Source organism: Bos indicus, chromosome 8 (genome assembly GCF_029378745.1).
Source record: "Bos indicus isolate NIAB-ARS_2022 breed Sahiwal x Tharparkar chromosome 8, NIAB-ARS_B.indTharparkar_mat_pri_1.0, whole genome shotgun sequence".
Classification (NCBI taxonomy): Eukaryota; Metazoa; Chordata; class Mammalia; order Artiodactyla; family Bovidae; genus Bos; species Bos indicus.
Genome location: NC_091767.1, coordinates 97,818,831 through 97,829,958, shown reverse-complemented (window position 1 = coordinate 97,829,958; position 11,128 = coordinate 97,818,831). Strand labels below are relative to the sequence as shown.

General features: G+C 45.0%; 1 long non-coding RNA gene across 1 annotated transcript; it reads right to left on the bottom strand.

Annotated features, from left to right (window-relative positions):
• Window positions 1-3,076: 3,076 nt before the first annotated feature.
• On the bottom strand, window positions 3,077-10,640 carry LOC139184637 (uncharacterized). The gene is made up of 2 exons (XR_011568184.1): window positions 10,457-10,640; window positions 3,077-3,298 (listed from the first exon to the last, which is right to left on the bottom strand). It is a non-coding gene; the product is annotated as an uncharacterized lncRNA (long non-coding RNA).
• Between the last annotated feature and the right edge of the window lie 488 nt (window positions 10,641-11,128).

Genomic DNA, 11,128 nt, shown 5'->3' with positions numbered 1-11,128 from the left:
GCTGAGCTGGGGGCCAGTGTTGCTGGAGCCATGATGATAGAGGATATTAGAATGGGCCAAAAAATGATGCAGAACTCTCTTCTTTCAAAACCTGGGCTCTTGGAAGGAATATGTTTCAAAGATGTTCTGGACCAGCACTGGATCTTTCCTAAGTAATCATAACGTTGGCAAAAGAAAACAGCCTCGTACATTTTCTCCTGAGAAGGGCTCAGGTAAGAGGCAAAGAGAGGATCTTTGCCGAGGGATGCAGGCTTTACCAAGCTCCCCCAGACCTCTGCTTCATCCCAGGTTGGGTTGCCTGGCTTCCGGAAGTGACCTAAAATTAGCCTGGACTTGGGTGTGATCTCTAGGAGACAATAAGCACCAGGGCTGCAATATGGAGGGTAGTTTCATCAGCATTTGTAGACTGTCCGAGGCGAGTCACAACAAACAAACTATCCCCAGGACAATGGGAGGAGTGGAGGTGGGACACACGTCCACACAGTGAGAATTAACTTGTGGAAAAATGCTGCTCATCCGCTGTCACGTTCTGCTCACAGCACTTGGGAGAATAGCAGTACTGTGGCCCAAGCTGGAGGCAGCTGGAAAAGCCGTCTGGAGTTAAAAGTCCTGAGATTCAACCGTCACTGCTGTTGGGGAAACTGAAGCCCAGAGAGGAAAAGGGGTGGGCTTTCAAACAACCATCCATGGAGTGGCTGATCCCAGACTAGAATTTAGCCTTCTTGCCAGACTGTCATTCTGGACAGTTAATACTAGAATTTAGGAGGAGAGATTTGACAGAATTCCCGTTTGTGGAAAAGCCATTCATTGTACTAGCTTCTGTGTTTGTGCCCAAACAAACACAGCACCAGTCTCTACAGTTCAGTTCAGTGAACATTTTTGTTGTTGTTTGTTTCTACAGGATCACTCAACATTTGGCTCTGTGAGCATCCCATGGAAATTGATGTGGCTGTAGTGCGAATCAATCCCAAGAGAAATGTTCTCAGTAGCACAGGTGGTCACTATCGATGCAAGGGAGTCAAGGGGAACTAAAATCCTATCCCATGTTCTTTGGATCTAACAGGAGTGAATCCTTTTGTAGCTTTTGTCTGGAGGTCTGTGGTTTGCTCTTTGGTTACAGATTTCGCCAATCCTCTGTGAATCACGAACTCTCTAAAGAGGTTGAATGGGATTGGTCGGGACCAGGGTATGATGGTAAACCAGCTCTCTAGAGGATGGGGAAGGGAAGCCCCGATCTGTTGTATTTGCCAATATCGGTGTCGCCATGGCAGATTTCAAGCTATCAGTGATTTTAAAACAACCTAGCAGAGTTCCTGAAAATTTAACAATCAGTCTGGTGAGCTTGCTCAAGCCTCTGTAGCTCTCACAGCAAGCGGGCTGGGGGTGGGGCCGGGGAGAGTTGTAGTTGATCCTGTTTAGTTCCGTGAGGTCAGACCTCACCTGAGAGGGTGTGTCTGGTTTCAAGTCTGAGATTCTAAGAGGGACACTGACAAATTGAAAAAAAAAAAAAAATTGGGGGGGGGGGGTGGCGTCGGGGGGGTGCGGGGGGGGGCTTGGTGGTGAGCTAGAAGCAGTCTCATCTAGGAAAAAAACTACCGGGAGGGAAGGTATTGCTGGGGTGAGAATCCAGAAGAAGAAAAACACAGCGTGTTTGGGTCTTTGTTTCCAAATCTCTGCGGAGCAGTGACTGACTTGTCCTGGGCATGGGGGGAGGTGTCCAGAAGTGGGAGGCTGATTGGAAGGCACGGCTATGGGCCCTGCAGGGAGCAGTTTCACTCCCGAGGAATCAAGACGTGGGGCAACCACTAGGTGGGGCTGTGGCAATGGGGACCCTTCCAAGTCCGTGGGGGCCGATCCTGCTGCGGAGTCCTCCTCCTTCTCCTCCCATTTTATTGGTCTCATCGTCTTACATTTTGTTCATTTTTTTATCTTTTTCTTCTCCCCTGCCTCACTTTCTCAGCTGCCTTCAGCTTATTTACCTGGCTTAGCCCCCTCCTTGGACAATGACCTCTACATCTTTCTGAAGAGGGAACCAAGCCCTGGGCTTTCTCCCGACCTCTTACATCCTAGGAAGAAAGTACAGCTTTCCTCCACCACCACCCCCCGCCCCCCATTTTCCTTTGCTTTCTTTTCTCTGTTTCAACATTCTTAGCTCCACATTTGTGACTGAAGAAGGGCAAATAAACAAATTGAAACTGAAACTGTGCGCTGGCCATAAAGTGAGGACATCTGGGAGGCTTGCAAGGAAATTTACATGCTTGTCGGGTTTCAGGTTACATATTTTGTGTTGCTTGGTAACGGGCCCCACAGTTTCCTTTCATGCTTTATTCTCCCTATCCCTTGTTTATAGTGTAATTACCACTGTGACATCATAATCCCCCATTGAACAGCTGTCAGGGGGGCCCAACTGCTGAGTAAACAGGGCTTTACAATCTCTCCTCCCACAGGCGGGTTTACTAAATAGATCAATATTTGGTTTGTAGGCACAGGGCTTAGGAGGTGGAAGTGTCTTTTGAAAAAGCCCTCTCTCTTCCCAGGGCCTCCAGTGCACCTGAGAATGCTGGAAAGAAAAGCCAGGTTCACGGACAGAAAAAAAAAATCACCCAAGTTGCTTTCACCTGCATTTCCCATGGAGCAGCTCCTCTGTAAGAAGTGAGACCTATTTGAGAATTAGTAGTGTCTTAGGTTCTTTATTCTAGTGCTTAGAGGTTTCCACTTTCTTCCGTCTTTCTTTGCCTCCCCCTTTGCTCCCCTTTTTCTGCCCTGGATCCCCTTTGATTTAATCTTTCTAAATGGATATTATAGCCTCAGGGACTAAAAGAATGACACATGAATAAACAGGAACTAAGCTCCTGAAGATTCCCCCCCCCCCCCCCCCCCCCCCCCCCCCCCCGCCCCTCCATTCTCTCCACCCTACTCTGGGATTAGAAGCTCCACAAAGAAAAAGCAAAGTCAAACTAGAGAGCCCTGGTTGAGAGTTTGGGCAAGGATGATTTAGATCTTTCCTCTCCTGGGTCAGGAAAGTTTGACTCAAACACACATAGGAGCAAAGGACTTGGAATACTGGCCTGAGTTATAAGGAGATGTGAGTTTTAATCCTGATGCTGAACTTGCTCTGTGACCTTGGACAAGTCCCCTGAGGATGCAACATTGAATTGGGCTGTAAGGATCTCTAAAGCTTTTCCCAAGAGGCAAGGTGGAGTGTTAGGCTTGGCAGGGCTCAAAATCTGGTCCTCACACAAATCAACCGCAAAGCTCGCCAAACCACAGGAAGCTCCATGGAACTGCATCTGCTTAACTGTAAAGAAGGGGAGAGTTAACCCATCACTGTGAGGATTAAGTAAGAGTATTTGTGACATACCTAGCTGAGGGCAGGAGACTTGGTGGGTGTCCTTTTAAAGCTAACATTGTATAATTCCTGTAAAAGCCAACATGATGGTAAAGAAAGGCTTGGAGGTAATTAAAAGAAAGAGGGGAAATAAAAAGAATAGTAATAACCCACACTTGTGCAGCCCATTCATAGCATACAAAATCCCTTCACACATGGTCTCAGGTAATCTTTACAAAGTCTTTGAAGAAGGAAAAATCACCCTGTTTATTGATCTCTTCAGAGTGGGCCAGTTGGTGTCTGGCTTTTCATAAGCATTACCTCCCTTGGTCTTCATGAAAATGGCAGATTCTCATTTTCTCTATTTTGTAGATAACTGAGGTTCAGAGAAGTGACATGATCTATTCAAGGTCACCCAACTGAAGAGTATTGGACCCTCTTGGATCCATCTGGTTCTAAACATCTTGTGTTTCCCCCAATGGCCATAAAAAATGGCCAAATCAACACAGAAAGAGAAAAATAATGAGGTCCTGAATGCTGATGACCTAAGTGAAGGAAAAGAATATTTACACAACATGCAGTGCTTCATTCACAGTCGTCATACACCCCATAGTGCTGGGCTGGTTCACTTCGTCACAGATAATTACAGTTGCGGTCTAAAAAATAGTGTGACTGACTGCTGTCTCTTAGACTCTGGATGACTTGGGCAATTTTAAAAGGCCTGTACATCTGTAAGTGTTTCCTGAAGGATAAAAGTACCCAGAATGGAGAAGAAACTAGGCTGTGGTGGTGATGGGGGAGAGGTCTCCTTCAGTCTACAGAATGGTTCCTGATTTTTCTGTGCAAGGAATAGCACAGGCATCCTGTGACTCCTCTAATCTCTCTGGCTGGTGACTTTCTCTTTGGAAGGCTGTATGATTTCAATTCAGTTTCATATAGATGTGTGTGTAGATCTGTACAGTGATAACATTCCTCTGTGCTAAGTCTGTCCAAGATAACTAACCTGTTTCCAAGATCTAATTTTGTACGTGGGAATCGTGCCTTGCCCTGATTTCCAGACCCATGGGCAGGCCTGGCAGGCTGGGAGAAGCACCATGCCTGCCCTGGTGCTCTGAGCAAGGCCTTCTTCCCTCTGCTGTCAGGCAGGACACCTGTCTGCTAGAGGGGGTGCTGGGTTTTTTTTGTTTGTTTGTTTTTCAGGGTTGGTGGGGTTTTTTTTAAATGCCCTCTTACACTGTTGGTGGGAATGCAAAATAGTACAGCCACTATGGAGAACAGTATGGAGATTCCCTAAAAAACTGGAAATAGAACTGCCATATGACCCAGCAATCCCACTGCTGGGCATACACACCGAGGAAACCAGAATTGAAAGAGACACATGTACCCCAGTGTTCATGGCAGCACTGTTTATAATAGCCAGGACATGGAAGCAACCCAGATGTCCATCAGCAGACAAATGGATAAGAGGGCTGTGGTACATACACACAATGGAATATTACTCAGCCATTAAAAAGAATACATTTGAATCAGTTCTAATCAGGTGGATAAAACTGGAGCCTATTATACAGAGTGAAGTAAGCCAGAAAGAAAAACACCAATACAGTATACTAACGCATATATATGGAATTTAGAAAGATGGTAAAGTTAACCCTGTATCAGTTCAGTGCATTTTAGTCACTCAGTCATGTCTGACTATTTGCAACCCCATGAATTGCAGCACGCCAGGCCTCCCTGTCCATCACCGACTCCCAGAGTTCACTCAAACTCATGTCCATCAAGTTGGTGATGCCATCCAGCCATCTCATCCTCTGTCGTCCCTTCTCCTCCTGCCCCCAATCCCTCCCAGCATCAGAGAAATAGATTTAAGGGATTAGATCTGAGAGATAGAGTGCCTGATGAACTATGGACGGAGGTTTGTGACATTGTACAGGAGACAGGGATCAAGACCAACCCCATGGAAAAGAAATGCAAAAAAGCAAAATGGCTGTCTGGGGAGGCCTTACAAATAGCTGTGAAAAGAAGAGAAGCGAAAAGCAAAGGAGAAAAGGAAAGATATAAGCATCTGAATGCAGAGTTCCAAAGAATAGCAAGAAGAGATAAGAAAGCCTTCTTCAGCGATCAATGCAAAGAAATAGAGGAAAACAACAGAATGGGAAAGACTAGAGATCTCTTCAAGAAAATTAGAGATACCAAGGGAACATTTCATGCAAAGATGAGCTCGATAAAGGACAGAAATGGTATGGACCTAACAGAAGAAGAAGATATTAAGAAGAGGTGGCAGGAATACACAGAAGAACTGTACAAAAAAGATCTTCACGACCCAGATAATCACGATGGTGTAATCACTGACCTAGAGCCAGACATCCTGGAATGTGAAGTCAAATGGGCCTTAGAAAGCATCACTACGAACAAAGCTAGCGGAGGTGATGGCATTCCAGTTGAGCTATTTCAAATCCTAAAAGATGATGCTGTGAAAGTGCTGGACTCAATATGCCAGCAAATTTAGAAAACTCAGCAGTGGCCACAGGACTGGAAAAGGTCAGTTTTCATTCCAATCCCAAAGAAAGGCAATGCCAAAGAACTGCACAATTGCCCTCGTCTCATACACTAGTAAAGTGATGCTCAAAATTCTCCAAGCTACCTTTCAACAGTATGTGAACCATGAACTTCCAGATGTTCAAGCTGGTTTTAGAAAAGGCAGAGGAACCAGAGATCAAATTGCTAACATTCGCTGGATTATCAAAAAAGTGAGAGTTCCAGAAAAACATCTACTTTTGCTTTATTGACTATGCCAAAGCCTTTGACTGTATGGATCACAACAAACTGTGGAAAATTCTGAAAGAGATGGGAATATCAGACCACCTGACCTGCCTCCTGAGAAATCTGTATGCAGATCAGGAAGCAACAGTTAGAACTGGACATAGAACAACAGACTGGTTCCAAATAGGAAAAGGAGTATGTTAAGGCTGTATATTGTCACCCTGCTAATTTAACTTATATGCAGAGTACATCATGAGAAACACTGAGCTGGATGAAGCACAAGCTGAAATCAAGATTACTGGGAGAAATATCGATAACCTCAGATATGCACATGACACCACACTTATGGCATAAAGTGAAGAAGAACTAAAGAGCCTCTTGATGAAAGTTAGAGAGGAGAGTGAAAAAATTGGCTTAAAACTCAACATTCAGAAAACTAGATCATGGCTTCTGGTCCTATCACTTAATGGCAAATAGATGGGGAAACAATGGAAACCGTTGACAGATTTAATTTTGGGGGGCTCCCAAATCACTGCAGATGGTGACTGCAGCTATGAAATTAGAAGATGCTTACTCCTTGGAAGAAAAGTTATGACCAACATAGACAGCATATTGAAAAGCAGAGACATTACTTTGTAATCCTTTAAAGGTCCATCTAGTCAAAGCTATGGTTTTTCCATTAGTCCATCATGGATATGAAAGTTAGACTGTAAAGAAAGCTGAGCACCAAAGAATTCATGCTTTTGAACTGTGGTGCTGGAGAAGACTCTTGAGAGTCCCTTGGACTGCAAGGAGATCCACCCAGTCCATCCTAAAGGAAATTAGTCCTGAATGTTCATTGGAAGGACTGATGTTGAAGCTGAAACTCCAATACTTTGGCCACCTGATGTGAAGAGCTGACTCATTTGAAAAGACCCTGATGCTGGGAAAGATTGAAGGCAGGAGAAGAAGGGGACAACAGAGGATGAGATGGCTGGATGGCATCACCAACTCAATGGACATGAGTTTGAGTAAGCTCTGGGAGTTAGTGATGGAAGGGAAGCCTGACATGCTGCAGTACATGGGGTCACAAAGAGTCAGACACTACTAAGCAACTGAACTGAACTGAAGTCACCCCAACAATATTCTATAAGCTGATTTATAGTTTGAAAGTGAAAGTGAAGTTGCTCAGTCGTGTCCAGCTCTTTGCAACCCCATGGACTGTAGCCTATCAGGCTTCTCTATCCATGGGATTTTCCAGGCAAGAGTGCTGGAGTGGGTTGCCATTTCCTTCTCCAGGGGATCTTCCTGACCCAGGAATCGAACCCGGGTCTCCCACATTGCAGGCAGATGCCTTACCGTCTGAGCCACCAGGGAAGCTGATTTTAGTTTTGAAGAAATGCCTCTTCACAGTTGTGAGATACAGGTAGAAATAGACCATGCAGGAAAAAAAGAACCTTCTTTTGAGATGAAAACAGAAACAAATGTTGAAAGGATTTTTAAACTCTTAGATGAGGATTAGAAGCTGCCAAGGTCCTTTAAGATTCTGTTATTTGACAGATTATTAAACTAAAAGAAAGTCCAATGGAAAAATGAGTGTATGTGTCTTGCTTTCAGAACCACTATAAGGAATGAGTTTTCCTCATGTGGTCACAGAAATGTCTTGGATTAGCCATGCAATTCCAGATTAAAGGAACCCTCAGTGCTAAAGCAATGTGGAGGAACTCTCACTGGTCTGGGAATCTTATCTGTTGCCACCAACGTGAGAGTGATGAAAATCACTAGTAGAAAAACCCACTACAGGGACAATTGGATAATCAGCTTCTCGGTCCCCATTCTCTCACCCCTCCCCTGGCCCGAAAGCCCAATCAGATTGGTTATCAGACCCTGAGAATGTGAGACATTTTGCATCATAGAAAAGGAAAGGGGCAGACTTGCCAGACACTTACCTACATTATATTACTTAATTCTGTGAGCATGTGGATCTCATCCTGGCCTTCAAAATGCAAAACCAAAGCTTACTATATGTAAGTTGTTCAAGACTAAAGAATTTGTTTCTGAAAGAGATGGGAATACCAGACCACCTGACCCGCCTCTTGAGAAATTTGTATGCAGGTCAGGAAGCAACAGTTAGAACTGGACATGGAACAACAGACTGGTTCCAAATAGGAAAAGGAGTTCATCAAGGCTGAGAAACGCTGGGCTGGAAGAAGCACAAACTGGAATCAAGATTGTCGGGAGAAATATCAATAACCTCAGATATGCAGATGACACCACCCTTATGGCAGAAAGTGAAGAGGAACTAAAAAGCCTCTTGATGAAAGTGAAAGAGGAGAGTGAAAAAGTTGGCTTAAAGCTCAACATTCAGAAAACGAAGATCATGGCATCCGGTCCCATCACTTCATGGGAAATATATGGGGAAACAGTGGAAACAGTGTCAGACTTTATTTTTTTGGGCTCCAAAATCACTGCAGATGGTGACTGCAGCCATGAAATTAAAAGATGCTTACTCCTTGGAAGAAAAGTTATGACCAACCTAGACAGCATATTGAAAAACAGAGACATTACTTTGCCAACAAAGTTCCGTCTAGTCAAGGCTATGGTTTTTCCAGTGGTCCTGTATGGATGTGAGATTTGGACTATAAAGAAAGCTGAGCGCCGAAGAATTGATGCTTTTGAACTGTGGTGTTGGAGAAGACTCTTGAGAGTCCCTTGGACTGCAAGGAGATCCAACCAGTCCATTCTGAAGGAGATCAGCTCTGGGATTTCTTTGGAAGGAATGATGCTAAAGCTGAAACGCCAGTACTTTGGCCACCTCATGTGAAGAGTTGACTCATTGGAAAAGACTCTGATGCTGGGAGGGATGTGGGGCAGGAGGAGAAGGGGACAACAGAGGATGAGATGGCTGGATGGCATCACTGACTTGATGGACGTGAGTCTGAGTGAACTCGGGGAGTTGGTGATGGACAGGGAGGCCTGGTGGAGAAGGCAATGGCAAGCCACTCCAGTACTCTTGCCTAGAAAATCCCATGGATGGAGGAGCCTGGTAGGCTGCAGTCCATGGGGTCGCTACAAGTTGGACACGACTGAGCGACTTCACTTTCACTTTTCACTTTCACACATTGGAGAAGGAAATGGCAACCCACTCCAGTGTTCTTGCCTAGAGAATCCCAGGGATGGGGGAGCCTGGTTGGCTGCCGTCTATGGGGTCGCACAGAGTTGGACACGACTGAAGCGACTTAGCAGCAGCAGCAGGGAGGCCTGGTGTGCTGCGATTCATGGGGTTGCAAAGAGTCGGACATGACTGAGCAACTGAACTGAACTGAAAGAATTTGTAAGTGGTAGAGACTGGTTTAAATCTAAATCTGATTCTGAAACCCATTCACAAATATGCTGAAAGCCAAAAAGAATCTTCTCCCTGCTTCTGCTTATTCTTTTCTCTTAACCTGAAATGTCATCCATTAATTCAATAACTATTTGTAGAACACTTGCTTTGTGCCTGGGAATTGGTTTAGTTCTGGGAAAATAGATGAACAAGAATGTGCTGCTATCTCCCAGAAGCCTATCTGTCTGTCTAGGGAGAAGCAGGTATGGGCAAGAAGAAAGAAACATAATGTGATAAATTCTGTGCATGAAAACTAGACACCAGTCTTTGAAATCATAGGTAGTTAGACAGTAAACTCCATTAGCAGACAGGAAGATGGGTAGGAGATGGAGAGGGTAGCGAAGAGAGGATGCTTCAGAAGGCATTTTTGAGCTCTGGCAGTAAAGAATCTGCCTGCAGTGTGAGAGACTGCGGTTTCATCCCTGGGTCAGGAAGATCCCCTGGAGAAGGAAATGGCAACCCACTTCAGTGTTTTTGCCTGGAGAATCCCAGGGACAGGGGAGCCTGGTGGGCTGCTGCCGTCTATGGGGTCGCACAGAGTTGGACATGACTGAAGCGACTTAGCAGCAGCAGCAGCAGCAGCAGTGATTACTGTCATGATGAGAAATAAAGCTGGCGAGGGAGTTGGAAGTGGGGAGCAGCTGGGATTTCAGGTAGTCTCATCCTTTGGGGAGATAAGATGGAGCTGTGTGACTTTCTGAGAGGCGAATGGCTTTGGCTGAGAAAAGAGAGCGGGGCTCTGAAGCCTGGTTATGCTACCTGATATTGCAAGCATAATAAGAAGGTCAGAGTGGCTGGACAGAACAAGAGAAGGGAAGACTGATAAGAAATATGAAGGGAGGTAGCCAGGGAAGACCAAGAAGTAGGGCTTTGTAGGCTTGGGTTGCAACTGAACCTATTTATTTAGTTACCATTTCTTATATAAACCTATAGCTAAACATCTTATTCAGAGTAACAGTATATCATAGACTGGGTGGCTTATAAACAACAAATGTGTTTCTCACAGTTCCAGAGGCTGGAGTCTGACATGAGGGTGCTGACAGGGTTAGGTTCTGGTGAGAGCTGTCTTCTGGGCTGCAGATGGCCATTTTCTTGCTATGTGCTCACATGGCAGAGAGGGCAAGACAACTCTCTGGCGTCTCTTTCATAAGGGTGCTAATTCCAGAGTTCCACCTTCATGATCTAATCATCTCCCCAAAGCCCCACCTCCTAATGCCATCACATTTGTATGTGTGTCTTAGTTGCTCAGTCATGTCCCACTCTTTGTGACCTCATGGACTGTAGCCTGCCAAGCTCCTCTGTCCACGGAATTTTCCAAGCAAGAATACTGGAGTGGGTTGCCATTCCCTTCTCCAGGGGATCTTCCCAACCCAGGGATCGAACCCAGTTCTTCTGCACTGGAGGCAGATTCTTTACTATCTGAACCACCAAGGAAGCCCTGGGCTTATAAATTTCAACATGTAGAATTGAAGAGGAGGGACAGAAACATTCAATTCATAACACTGGTTGCAAGGCTGTTCAACAGATATTTAAAATACAATTACTTCTATAGATCTAATATAAAATGCATTTTAAGCATGTATTTTATTGTGCTGGCTCACCCATGCTCAAGTTAATCAAAGTTGCTATTCCTAATCTCTGATTGACATTGACTTTAGAGCCACCAAAGGTGGGAT